At 36.1% G+C, this 15,591-nt stretch overlaps 1 protein-coding gene across 13 annotated transcripts in view; it reads right to left on the bottom strand.

Annotated features, from left to right (window-relative positions):
* Positions 1 to 2,541: 2,541 nt before the first annotated feature.
* Positions 2,542 to 15,591, bottom strand: part of LOC125666098 (zinc finger CCCH domain-containing protein 10-like) — a 78,893-nt gene continuing 65,843 nt past the window's right edge. For all 13 annotated transcript variants that reach the window (XM_056151360.1, XM_056151352.1, XM_056151364.1 and 10 more), the window contains one exon: positions 2,542 to 3,991. The gene's annotated coding sequence lies outside the window, so the exon portion shown is untranslated. The remainder of the gene's footprint in view (positions 3,992 to 15,591) is intronic.

Here is a 15,591-nt window from a genome sequence, read left to right as displayed (position 1 = left end):
TTAGAGCACTGATTTATGTCGCAATATATGTAATACTTATATTTGTATACTTAAAGTTGATAAACAGGCAATAGTTCAGATCCCCCCCCCCCCCCCCCAGAAAATTTGAAATACACGTATTTCAAAAGTCATTGTCTGTATTATCTAGAGTATGTTAACTTTTACACCATTAACACCACAGATATCCGCATCTCGTGTCAGAGGAGTGTATTTCTTAATCTTCCCCGAACAGACATGGATGTTATGTGACTGTAAGAACATCACAATCAATAGGGTATTTTCTACGTTTGCCCGTTTTTTGCCAAATTTGCGGATAGGAAAAATCCGCAAAATTATTATCGCGAAATATATATTAGCACAGGCACATAGAGGTATAATGCAACCGAAAAAATTGGAAACGCAGAATATAATTTGCTACCACTTGCGATTCAAATTACAAACAATTCCTAACCATTCGCATAATTTACGTTCGGATGTTTTGTAATAAACGCTTTGAATTTCATAAAATTACACTAAAAGTGAGTTCAGAATGAGATAATTTCAAACAATACATTATTGAAAGAAATGTGTAGCGTAAATTATTTCTTTTTGTGTGTTTTTGTTTTTTCTTTTATTAGAATAGGTCCTCAGTAACCCTTGCTTGTCGTAAGAGGCGACTATATGGGGCGGTCCTTCGGATGATACCCCCAAAACCGAGGTCCCATGTCACAGCAGGTGTGACACGATAAAGATCCCTCTCTGCTCAATGGCCATAAGCGCCGAACATAGGGTTAAAATGTGTAGCCCTTCACCAGCAGTGGTGACGTCTCCATATGAGTGAAATATTCTCGAGAGGGACGTTAAACAATATTCAATCAATCAATCAATTTTCACCTACTTCCACTATTTTTCCTTCTCTCGTTTCATTAGTATATACCTCTTTGTATCCCTGTTTTCTGTATATCTTCACATGGTATATCTATATATGTTTGATTCATAGTGACTTTGATATAGGGAGAGGGCTAAAATAGGCTATGCCTCCTGCCCGATTCCATTCACTTATTTATGGTTAAAATATACCGCATTAAAGACGTAGAGTAAATTAGAAAACGGATTCCTTTATGACAATGCGGCTAGTTACACAATCTCCGAGTTTTAACATCTCTAAAATTTGACCCAAGTAATGCAATATCAACAAGCTTATTTTCAAATCTCCAAGATCAACAAGTGAATTTTATAATCTTTCAGATTTGAAACTGACAAGGATGGTTTAAATCCAAAATCTCCTCTTCTTTTGATAGCTTTTCTTCCAGGCATTGCAGAACACTACAATGTGTAAATAAATTGTTTTATTTTCTCTGTATAACTATTTCTATGAAGTTCAACGGAATTTATTTTCCCTGATTACGTCATCAAGAGGGACACTCTACCACATCACTGGAAAAGCTAGCTCACTAGCGAAGCAGTATAAGTTCCCTCTCATATTGTCCGCTACACTGTCCCCCCCCCCCCCCCCCCCCCCCCACACACACACACTCGGGGAAGCTTCGTCCCTAAGTTTAGCGCAAGTCCATTATGAGTGTTTGGCATCTGCTGTTCCCGAGGACAACCACCGTCGTCCCTGGACGAATCCATGTCCGTACCCAGAGCTCCGAAGAGACTCTACCTAAAGCAGGCCTCCCGCCAAACACCAGAGTCACACCGCTGCCACCAATTTGTAACGTGTAGCGGTCACCCAGCCACATGCTGATCACGCTCGCCGTTGCTTAACTTGCGTGATCAAGAGAGAGACTCACTAAAAAAAAGCTAGCTCACTAGCGAAGCAGTACAAGTTCCCTCTTATAATGTCCGCTACAAAAGTGTATATATATATGTGTGTGTATGTGTGTGTGTGGTTACATGCTGCTAGGAGATTTGGTTCCACAGGTCGCGAGTTCAACCCCAGGTAGGGGCGGAAGTGGGTATCCAAATAAAGTGAAATTTTCTGTGCTTTATATTAAATATTTTTTAACTTGGGCAGTTATGTTCATTTAAGAGTTCATTGCTATTTCTGTGCTTTATGTAAAATATTTCGAATGCAATGTGTATCATGTATGATCCTCTTAAAATGTACGTTAAATAACTGTATCCCATTTCCATTCTCAATGACCGTGTAGCGTGCGACAGCGTGGCGAGAATTCCATCGTCATCGAAAGCAAGTTTTTAGACTTGCCTAGATGGTCGGGCGGTCTAGCGACATGCTGCTAGGAGATTCGGTTCCGCAGGTCGAGAGTTCAACCACGGGTAGGGGCGGAAGTGGGTATCCAAATAAAGTAAAATTTTCTGTGCTTGATATTAAACATTTCTTCACTTAGGGCAGTTATGTTTATTTAAGAGTTCGTTGCTATTTCTGTGCTTTATATATATATATAAAACACACAAATATAGCCATTTTATATTTGTTAAACAAACTATAAGTTACTGTACGAGTCGTGTTGACGTGTGTGTGTGTATATGTGTTGTAATATACATGTATGTCTCTCTCACTGAATATGACACACAACAATCAAACAGACGACAAGGTGTAGCTCTTTTCCCAATTTTAATTATTTCAAAAGTTTTTATTACAACTCAAAAATAAATATCTTGAACAATGAAATTAAATGAAAAACATACCATCACTAACATATCTTTCATGACGTCACGATAGTCCCAATGAATACGTCATTGATTTCCACTGAGACAACAGAACTTGCATGTTTTTTTGTAATACATCACTTTATTCCTATATCACTCTTTTGTCTGAGTATGCCTGCTTTGCATTACATTTCGGACAGTCTGGTCATCTAAGAGTTCAAAAATTAATTACTGAATTGCTGAAACCGGAAATAAATAACCCAGTTTAATTATAGAAAAGCACATCGGAATCAAAATGCCATAGTGCTGCCCTTCTAACCAAGCTTGCGTTCTAAAACCAAAAATAAATGTTGTTTCCCTTTAAAAAAATAAATTAAAAAGATACCCATTAAAACCAATACAACTAGAAGTACTCTCAAGAAGTTTTAATTTCTCTTTCAATATACAATACATATTACCTTTATTTACTTTTTCCCCTGAATTTCAATTAACGCTCCATTGATATATCAGATTATGGGCATTTTTATAAAAATTGTCAAAGGGAGTTAGTTACTCATGGAATGTCCTTACATATTCTGGCCCAAAAATAATCAAATACCTTCTTAACTTCCATGGGTCAAATCAGTAGGTCTCAAAGGAAAATACGAAAACCAGTATCATAACTCATGACATTTACAAGAACATGGCAATTAATGTACAGCATCATTCAAAGGTGGCTTAAGGAGGTATGCTACACCAGAGAAATTTGATATGGATGAAAAGTGGAGGATATATGTACAACGTTTTGAAATTGAAAACTTTCAAATTTACTTTATTTAGTAAAAAAAAATATGCAGTTTTAGTAGAAAGCATTCTGAAAAAAAAATTAAAACCCCTGCTGGACTCGAACTTGCGATTTACAGTTCAGTAGTCGAGGTGCTAACTTTCTGAGCTACTCAGCTAGTCGATGATATTTTAAGCGAATAGACAAATATTGCTGATATAATATTTTCATCCATGTTTTAAAAGGAAGTCAGCCATTATGACGATGTAGAGTACCTCCTTAAACACCGCACAAATATCAAAACCTCGTGAACCTTAACTCTTTATGCAGGCTGTAAAACTTGATAAACAGCAGCAACTAAACCCGATGAAAAGCGCTATATTCCCTCTAATAAATGAAATGGGCTGTGAGTTGGCTCATTCATCAATGAATGTGGAGATCAGTTGAACGAAATAAAATTCACTAATTCACACAATAATCTTACGTCTTTGCACCTATCCGTCTCAATCATATATTCTCATTTTGATTTCACAAGCGTGTAAGAGATTTGATTCCCTTTTCCTTCATTCACCTCGTTGGAGACAAGCGTTCTCTGGACTCAGTGATTTCCCTCATTCCACCACTCATTTTTTCCTATAAAAATACATATATCAATAATTTCAACAATAATGATAATAAACATGTATAGAGAAGTAGACCAAACAGTGCCTCCAAAGTTAACATTAAGGCAGTGCACTTTAAACAGAGTGTATATCAAAATCAATTCTTTTATCTACTTGAAATTTTAAAGATTCAAATGCAAAGCTTCGGCATTCTACACTTTTATGGGTGTAATGTCAAGATGTAAAATGACGAAACAACCACACACTAGTTGACTTCATCGTTCATTAACTATTGAAAATTAAATGTTTTAGAATTGAACATTTTTAACTTAAAAAAAAACTAATAAAAATCGCTGTTTTCAATTGCACATCGGGCAAAATATTTACAAAGGCGCTCAAACCAATCATTTATCACGGGAACTATCTATCTATTAATCTCAGTGTATTTGTAAAAATGCTGTCTGGCATGTTATATACCAACCGTGGTCGATCTTTAAATATATTTTGAATACGGATTATTCCGTTTACCCGATTGAGACAAAGGGTGTGACCGTTGGACACGAGAAGCTTACTCCTCCTAAGCACCTGGTGCCGCCTCTAGTATGTCCAGGGGTATGTATTTACCCTACTTTTAATTTTATACTTCTTTTATGAGTTATGAGATTGATCATTGTTCATTACCTTCAGCTCAAAATATACATAACCATCACCCCGAATATATGCAGCTTACAAAATCGTATTAAGGAAGTTAGCGCCTCGGCTTCTGAGCACAACTGCGCCGGATGATACATATATAAATGTAAATGATAGTTCAATACTTATTTTACTGGTCCAAATATATGTATATTTTATAATTACGAAATTCCAATTTCGACAGGACTACATTTTGTGGCGGAAGGGTTCTATAATCAAAATGATCTAAATTTGCTCGAGTTTACTCTTTGCTTTCTGCAACATATCGTGAATAATTATACACCTAGGGATGTATTTCAAGTTTGTAATTTACATTATGTGGTTTAATGAAAAAGATATACATTTGTATTACCGTATAAGTTTTACATTATGACCCCTGGAACGAGGCCTCTGCTGGTGGATTGTTAATCCCCGAGGGTCTCTACAGCCCAATAGCTAAGTAAATCGTTACTAGCTTGCAAATACGGATGTAGATTCTATATTTAATTGCTGTGATAGAATTTAGATATTCACTTCAAAATTAAGGATTATCTCCCTTATGCATAGCTCTTATCCTTGGACGAATTTGACTCCACTTTTTGGCACTCTGTTTCCCCCTAAAATAGCTCTTACAAGATCATTGTTATTTCGGATTTCAAACATTTTGGTTGAGCATCACTGAAAAGACATTATTTGTCGAAATGCGCATCTGGTGCATCAAAATCGGTACCGTATAAGTTTAACATTTGCACAATTTACTGTTTTTGTTTTACCCCGCATCCCGTCAATAACTATTTCATTCGATTAAAATTTTGTAATTCATGATACAAGTAATAATGACTGAAGTAATTTAATAATTTAAAATAATTTAAATGTTGCTCCTTCATTGATTTGGTTGATGTATTAACAATTCCTAAAAATATTTATAGATATTGATTTACACGAAATTTTACAGGAAAATTAAGCATTTTTGGCCAATAATTCCAAACTCGATCCATAACCTCAACTCTATTAAGTTCCATCTTGAATTATCAAAACATAGCACTACTCCTACTATCTGCTTAACACTCTCAAATGTCATACGGTGATTTTTTTGCGAATAGCAAGTACAGCAAGAAAATTACTTATTTCCAATATGAACTAGCATTGGACTTTTAATATCTATATTGATAGAAGACACGAGCGTGTATTCATTTGATGCAATGATTGATCTGTGTTGCTTACATGTTTGTGGTGTGGACACTAACAGAAAAAAAACCCGAGTTGATGTGAGTAGATCGTTAGTATTATAGTATATCTATGATGTGAACAGATCGTTAGTATTATAGTATATTCTATGATGTGAACAGATCGTTAGTATTATAGTATATTCTATGATGTGAACAGATTGTTAGTATAATAGTATAGTCTATGATGTGAACAGATTGTTAGTATTATAGTATATTCTATGATGTGAACAGATCGTTAGTATTATAGTATATTCTATGATGTGAACAGATCGTTAGTATTATAGTATATTCGTTGATGTGAACAGATCGTTAGTATTATAGTATATTCTATGATGTGAACAGATTGTTAGTATATTCTATGATATGAACAGATCGTTAGTATTATAGTATATTCTATGATGTGAACAGATCGTTAGTATTATAGTATATCCTATGATGTGAACAGATCGTTAGTATTATAGTATATTCTATGATGTGAACAGATTGTTAGTATAATAGTATAGTCTATGATGTGAACAGATTGTTAGTATATTCTATGATATGAACAGATCGTTAGTATTATAGTATATTCTATGATGTGAACAGATCGTTAGTATTATAGTATATTCTATGATGTGAACAGATTGTTAGTATTATAGTATATTCTATGATGTGAACAGATCGTTAGTATTATAGTATATTCTATGATGTGAACAGATCGTTAGTATTATAGTATATTCGTTGATGTGAACAGATCGTTAGTATTATAGTATATTCTATGATGTGAACAGATTGTTAGTATATTCTATGATATGAACAGATCGTTAGTATTATAGTATATTCTATGATGTGAACAGATTGTTAGTATATTCTATGATGTGAACAGATCGTTAGTATTATAGTATATTCTATGATGTGAACAGATCGTTAGTATTATAGTATATTCTATGATGTGAACAGATTGTTAGTATAATAGTATAGTCTATGATGTGAACAGATTGTTAGTATTATAGTATATTCTATGATGTGAACAGATCGTTAGTATTATAGTATATTCTATGATGTGAACAGATCGTTAGTATTATAGTATATTCGTTGATGTGAACAGATCGTTAGTATTATAGTATATTCTATGATGTGAACAGATTGTTAGTATATTCTATGATATGAACAGATCGTTAGTATTATAGTATATTCTATGATGTGAACAGATCGTTAGTATTATAGTATATCCTATGATGTGAACAGATCGTTAGTATTATAGTATATTCTATGATGTGAACAGATTGTTAGTATAATAGTATAGTCTATGATGTGAACAGATTGTTAGTATATTCTATGATATGAACAGATCGTTAGTATTATAGTATATTCTATGATGTGAACAGATTGTTAGTATTATAGTATATTCTATGATGTGAACAGATCGTTAGTATTATAGTATATTCTATGATGTGAACAGATCGTTAGTATTATAGTATATTCTATGATGTGAACAGATCGTTAGTATTATAGTATATTCTATGATGTGAACAGATCGTTAGTATTATAGTATATTCGTTGATGTGAACAGATCGTTAGTATTATAGTATATTCTATGATGTGAACAGATTGTTAGTATATTCTATGATATGAACAGATCGTTAGTATTATAGTATATTCTATGATGTGAACAGATTGTTAGTATATTCTATGATGTGAACAGATCGTTGTATTATAGTATATCCTATGATGTGAACAGATCGTTAGTATTATAGTATATTCTATGATGTGAACAGATTGTTAGTATATTCTATGATGTGAACAGATCGTTAGTATTATAGTATATTCTATGATGTGAACAGATTGTTAGTATATTATAGTATATTCTATGATGTGGACAGATCGTTAGTATATTCTATGATGTGAACAGATTGTTAGTATTATAGTATATTCTATGATGTGAACAGATCGTTAGTATTATAGTATATTCTATAATGTGAACAGACCGTTAGTATTATAGTATATTCTATGATGTGAACAGACCGTTAGTATTATAGTATATTCTATGATGTGAACAGACCGTTAGTATTATAGTATATTCTATGATGTGAACAGACCGTTAGTATTATAGTATATTCTATGATGTGAACAGATCGTTAGTATTTTAGTATATTCTATGATGTGAACAGATTGTTAGTATATTCTATGATGTGAACAGAACGTTAGTATTATAGTATATTCAATGATGTGAACAGATCGTTAGTATTATAGTATATTCTATGATGTGAACAGATTGTTAGTATTATAGTATATTCTATGATGTGAACAGATCGTTAGTATTATAGTATATTCAATGATGTGAACAGATCGTTAGTATTATAGTATATTCTATGATGTGAACAGATCGTTAGTATTATAGTATATTCGTTGATGTGAACAGATCGTTTGTATCATAGTATATTCTATGATGTGAACAGATCGTTGTATTATAGTATATTCTATGATGTGAACAGATCGTTGTATCATAGTATATTCTATGATGTGAACAGATCGTTGTATTATAGTATATTCTATTATGTGAACAGATCGTTAGTATTATAGTATATTCTATGATGTGAACAGATTGTTAGTATATTCTAAGTAACTAGTTATCTCTTTAACACACTGTATCTCAATAACGAGCACAATGATCCCAGTTTTTTGTTGTTTTTTTAAATTTCCCAATTCCCGCTCAATGTAGAAATCAATAATATACCCCCCCCCCCCAAAAAAAATTGACAATGCTACAAAACTCATAAGCGTACCTCTTTTAATAATAAGGGTAAAAAATAACTTTCTCGGTGTGTTGATAGCCTTGATATAGACATCACCATGACACGTGAATGGGTAATGATATGCAACATTTATCCAGTTCTTAGAACAAAAGTCTACATCATAAAACATTCAGTACGCTGTCACGTGACGTGTCTCATCGATATCCAGTGTTGTTTGATGACACAGGGCCATCACTAATGCATATCATCATATTCATTAAGTTCAAGCTGACATGCGTTGGCAAGAAATCGCGTTTTTCAATGCAAAATAAAAAATACTAATAATTATAATCATAAAATATTTAAAAATATAACCCGGGTTTTGCAATGACCCAATTCAACAGTCACCATTCTGACAGAACATCGGGTTTACCAGTAACAATTGACTATTCTATTCTAAGTCAGGGTTCTAAGTAGGATAATTTACATCAATCATGTTTGATAGAAAAGCGATGTTTCTGCCTTCTGATCAATTCCCATTTCATACTGTTGTAGTCATCACAGAAATATTTAACAATTTGCCACTGGAGAAAACGCTAACTGCGACCTAGGATACAATTTTACATTTCCCGGTGGGATCCGGGTTAGAATAGGTCCTCAGTACCCCCTTACTTGTCGGAAGAGGCAACTAAATTGGTCGGTCACTTGGATGAGACCACAAAAACCGAGGTCCCATGTCACAGCAGGTGTGGCACGATAAAGATCCCTTCCTGATCAAAGGCTATAACCGCCGAGCATATACCTAAATTATGCACCCCTTCACCCGTAATGGTAACAACATCTCCACATGGGTGAACAATTCTCGAGTGGGACGTTAAAACAATATACAACTAATCATTTATATATTAAAATGCATGCGTATGAATATGCCTAATCTGAATTGGCTGATATTTCAGGTAATCGCCATTCAACGTCATACCAAAAGCGAGAACGATAAATCACGGCTCCAAAGTCTTCAAAAGCAACATTTCTAAGTTCGCGAGAGATAGAGAGAGAGAGAGAGAGAGAGAGAGAGAGAAAGAGAGAGAGAGAGAGAGAAAGAATGAGAAGGAGAGAGAGCGTCGTCTTGTGGATTAAGGACAATGTGTATCACCATGGACTTTTTCTCTATTTGGAATATATATGAAAACAAGTTTCAATCTCAGCAAAGGTGTATGCGACCCGTATTGATTCGTTTGTACTCCTTGGAACACGTTTACACGATCTCGCCATCTGTACTGTAAGATCAAGAAATAACAAAATTGTATGGTGTTGCGCTATGCATTATTCAAACTCCAGATAGACAAATGTTCGCTCAGTGAAATGGAATCGGTAACAATTCGATGATGAGATAAGGAATGGACGTTGTCTCAATTTCGAACAGTCCCGTGGGGGAGCCTCCTTGGCCGAGTGGTTAGAGCATCGCGCTCAAAATCACACGGCCTCTCACCTCTGTCGACGCGGGTTCGAATCCCGCTGAGAAAGTTGGGAAAGTTTCTCAGTTTACTTTCGGAAAGTCGATAGTCTCTTCCCAGGTACATTGTATTTGGGTTCTCTCTTCCACCAATAAAAAACCGGGAGCCACCATATAACTAAAAAATTGTTGAGTGTGGCGGAAAACATCAAACAATCAATCAGGTTAGAATAAATCCTCTGTACCTCGTTTGAGGCTCCTGAATAGGACGGGTGAACAGGGAATGCTTACCCAATCCCACATCTGTCAACGGGTCCTGTTTGTTTCTTTATAGAATTTGATATTGACCACTAATCTTCATACAATAAATACATATTGCAATAATACGATAATACAATAATACGGGTACCTTCCAAAAGAGTTTTATCCTTGCACGTCAGTCAGTGTAGCCTACGAGTTAGGATGTTTTGCTTCGCAGGCAGGATGCCTACATTCGATTTTCAGTCAGGCAGATCACCTACGTTCGATTTTCAGTCAGGTAGGATGCCTACATTCGATTTTCAGTCAGGCAGATGACCTAAGTTCGATTTTCAGGACTGGAGCCGTGTTAAACATAAGCCGTTTAACATAGGTAGTGACCGTTCCTTCGTCAATTAACTGGAATGAGAAGTGAGACTCACGGTGCTTTTGGACATGACCTTAAATTCGTAGGTTCAAGGTCACGGTAGCTGTTGGTACGATAAAGAACCTTGTCTGTTACCACCCTGAGCGCTGTGCATTGTCTGTTACCACCCTGAGCGCTGTGCATTTGTCTGTTACCACCCTGAGCGCTGTGCATTGTCTGTTACCACCCTGAGCGCTGTGCATTGTCTGTTACCACCCTGAGCGCTGTGCATTGTCTGTTACCACCCTGAGCGCTGTGCATTTGTCTGTTACCACCCTGAGCGCTGTGCATTTGTCTGTTACCACCCTGAGCGCTGTGCATTGTCTGTTACCACCCTGAGCGCTGTGCATTGTCTGTTACCACCCTGAGCGCTGTGCATTGTCTGTTACCACCCTGAGCGCTGTGCATTGGTGGCACTTCACCTAAAGGTGATGATGCCTGTATATGAAAGAAAAAAACTTCTCCAATGGGATGTAAAAAAAATATATAGTGTGCATGTGTGTGTATATATATATATATATAAAGCACTAAATAATCACAACTAGGTACTGAAAATTTTCGCCCCAGCCCGGGGTCGAACCAGCGACGTACGGCACCCACCGCCTAGCAAGATTGTCAAACCAGTGCGTAAGTCCACTCGGCCACAACGACTTCCCTAAAAAGGAAGCTTTGTTATGCTCCTAAAGCGCTACTTATACACACTGATGCAATCCCACACAGTCGCTGTGTCATTCAGTTTCAGCTTCCTTTTTAGGGAAGTCGTTGTGGCCAAGTGGACTTACGCACTGGTTTGACAATCTTGCTAGGCGGTGGGTGCCGTATGTCGCTGGTTCGACCCCGGGCTGGGGCGATAATTTTCAGTACCTAGTTGTGATTATTTAGTGCTTTATATATTAATTAATTGATTTTCACATGTATCGTTTAGATCCTAGGGGTAAACGTAAGGTTGGGTGTTATAATTGTTTGTTTGTGCTTTATACACTGGATCCAAAATGTCAAATGTACATATCCCAACCTCCTAAATCAAAACAGCTTTCTCAAGACTGTGACAACTCGCAAGGTAAAAGCCGATCCATTTAGTGGAGAGGCCAAGGCGGATGTTAATGAAATATTGATAGACTGCCTGATTGATCAAGGTAAATTGGAACGAGATTCAAAGGAAAGTAACAAAAATTCGATATAAGAGAGTTGTAATTGGGTTGAGTGAAAAAAAAATAAAGGCTAGAACTCAACATGTAGTGACAAAATGCAATTATTTGTCTTAATTGTTTTACTGCACTTTGATGCTAAATAATCTTCTTGGTAGTTTTCTTAGTGCAATGATTCTTACACATGCAGAACCAACATAAATGGCCACTTTCAGCAGAAATCTTCCTAGCCCACCATGCGATGATAATCGGCTTAGAACCAGAGATGACAATACAAGGTATTGGATCTCAGTTATGTTGCTTTCTATGAATGCGTCCTTCAAACGCAAAAATCACCTTAAAACGCCAAATAAAAATTCCAGAGCACTGGAGAGTAATAAGGGGTATCGATTCAACGAAGGCCTCGGAACAGTGAGGCGCAATTCATTATCTTCCTTTCGATTATTGTTTCAACACCTTTTGGCTAATTTATGGTTGTATTTTTGACATAGAGCACAGCATAAATGTAGTATAGGCATGTACATAGTTGAGATGTGTTCTCCAGCAAATGGCGCACCTTCAAAGGAGTAAGAACTGGAATGAAGATACTGTAAATTCATATGTATTATATATATATATATATATATATATATATATATATATATGCGAGGGATTTATATTATCTGACGTCCCACACGAGAACTTTTCACTCACATGGGGACATCAACATAGCCGGTGAAGTACTGTAAAATTTAAGCCTATGCCCGTCGTTTACGGCCTTTGAAGAGAGAGGGGTCTTGGTTTCTGTGGTCTCGTCCAATAGATCGCCCGCCTCTTACGACAAGCAAGGGGTACTGAGGACCTATTGTAATCCAGATCCCCACGGGACTCGCCAAAATTCCTCGCTTTTATTTTTGTATTGCTTAAACACTTGCTAAAAAACCCTCCTAATCAAGAGACCATTCACGACTTCGGGTTCTTGTGCTTTGACGTGTACGACTCATTTGATGTTTGAATTGTTTTACTCGTGTAAACTACGGAATCCATTCAGTATGAGAGAAAGCATGGCGCACTAAAAATCCCTACAGAGTCTCAGTTTTCAAGGAAAAATTATTTCACTGGCTATTCACAAGGCTTAATTTACTATTCTCATAATACGTTTTCATATAATCAACCAAAGCTTTGTGTATCGACAATTCCATGACCGATTGTGAATATGTTAAAAAGACTATCAATTTCTGTCCATAGTTCGAGTTATCAGTGTGAAAAGGACAGAACTATCCGAACTGGGTGCCACTCTAAGAGATAAACGAGATCAAAAGGGCCTAACACATCATTAAAGATAAAGCGTTTCAATGATAGAGATGGACCCGATAGTTCAAGCTCATCGCTAACCTTAATTATACGGAACACGATTTAGAGGGTCTGAGGTATTGATTTCATTTCAACACTTCTAACAGAGAGAGAGAGAGAGAGAAAGAGAGACAGACAGACAGAAAGAGAGAGAGAGATAAAGAGAGAGAGAGAATGAATTATTTTATAAAAATTGCAGAAATACAAATATGTCCTACTAAATCAGTCAGAAAAGATTGACATCACGTTGCTTTACTGCAATACATGCGAATCAACGCATAAAGATATCACCGTGGAATTCAATTTAATACATGTCAAATATCACATGCTTAGCATGACTCCACATTCAGGACTTTGAGAAAAGTCATACATTGGTGTTCTTGTGTTGCCTTGTTCCGACCTCCAGTGGTCAGTTGTGGTCAATATCACATTAATGACAAAGTCCACCCACAGGGAAAATGTCATACGTCACCTCTGTGTTTGACAAGGGGAGACAATTACCCTAATGTTGTGGAATCTTTACTTCTCACTGACCAGTAACCGCAACATTGCGTGTATCATTCATCTATGACATTAAGAGTTCACACAAAAACGTTCGACAATAAAGACATCGTTCACGTTCATAAAATATAGTGAAGAGTTATAGTGGGTCATTTCCAGTTTATAGACAAACATTTCTTTAAGAGGCAAACGATATGTCCCAGATATGACGTCATGCCGTTTGATTACATGTACCTCAACTCAAACAACGAAACTGGGTTTCTAAGCCCATACGCAATTTATAACTTTTTTTCAAAATGTGGGTGGAGAAGACATCTAAGAAACATGTGGTGAACCTAAAGTAGTTCAAAGTTCAATTAATAATTATACCTTATCCAAAAAATGTTACAAATCCCGGCTCCTTTTACAAGCCGTTCTACTTTTTGGTTGATTTACGATAAGCTGTTAAGTGATTAAGAGCCTTCATTTTGGACACTCGCGGGGTCCTGTCTATCATTTAAGGCTAATTCAGATCAATTTCCATACACTTATGCCTATCATTTAGCCTTCCTCTCAGCAAAGAGCTGGTACTAGAAAACGACTGACGGAGCCGTTTACACATATACATACTGCAAATGATGGAACGGAGAGAGAAAGGCTCGATTGATGGCGACACAAAGAGCTGTGTCATATTCCAGTCACCTTCTATGATAAATCAATCCTTTCTAGGAGGAAAACACGACTATCCTATATCAATAATGATATAGTAAATTAATTATCCTCAAGTGAAACTCCACATTCACGTTAATACTAGACCTTTAATGTTCATCAGAAATTACACCTTGGTTCCTACCCAAATCACCACGATAAAACAAAATGAAATATGATGATCATAAGCATTGTCCTATTGAAGAAAAAAGACACTATCAAGAAACCTGTTCCATCATGTCCCCAATTCGCTTTTATTCCACTTTTTTTTCCCGAATTTGACGAGGCTATGTGAAAATATATAATCTGGTGGATGGTGGGTTTTTTTCCCCTGAAGTTAAATATATTTTCCATATTTTCAGTTAAAATCTCAATTAATATCATTACTGAAAATTTTCAAAATCCTAAATATTTATTTGACCTTTATCTATGAAGCAAACGTTGATGAAAAGGTGAGGATAACGAAAAGTGACCAATCTCGAAACTATCAGAGTTCAAAATTAAGAATACACACACAGAACCCTGGACACATCAGAGGTGAAATCAGGTGCTTAAAAAGGTACAGTAAAAAAAAAAAACCCACAGAACCCTGGACACATCAGAGGTGAAATCAGGTGTTTAAAAAGGTACAGTAAAAGAGAGAGAGAGAGAAATAAGCCTTAGGACACTGGATAACTGATGTGCCACTAGAATATATTGCGTATCTGAATTTCTTAACTATTCCTGTAAACTCCAGTTTATTACGTCAGCATTATTGTTCACCACGCTTTTTATGTGGAAGAGTTCCTCATATCGACCAGATTTAAAACAAATATCAGGAATTCTAACAGTGAAAGAACGTAATACAATTTCTGTAGTGCATCGCATCAGTTACCGGCTCATACCAGAATTAACCACATCGCATCGCATCAGTTACCGGCTCATACCAGAATTAACCACATCGCATCGCATCAGTTACCGGCTCATACCAGAATTAACCACATCGCATCGCATCAGTTACCGGCTCATACCAGAATTAACCACAAGAGTTACAAATATCCAAAGCCGAGGACGGTTCCGCATAATATGTAAAACTTGTATGGTACCGATTTTGATGCACCAGATATGCAGTTCGACAAATAATGTCTCTTCAGTGATGCTCAAGCCAAAATTTTGGAAATCAGAAATAACAATAAACTTGTAAGAACTAAAGTGAAAAACAGAGTGCCAAAGACTGGAGTCAAATTCCTCT

This window comes from Ostrea edulis, chromosome 10, assembly GCF_947568905.1.
Source record: "Ostrea edulis chromosome 10, xbOstEdul1.1, whole genome shotgun sequence".
NCBI classification, from domain to species: Eukaryota; Metazoa; Mollusca; class Bivalvia; order Ostreida; family Ostreidae; genus Ostrea; species Ostrea edulis.
This window is presented reverse-complemented; position numbering and strand designations above follow the sequence as displayed.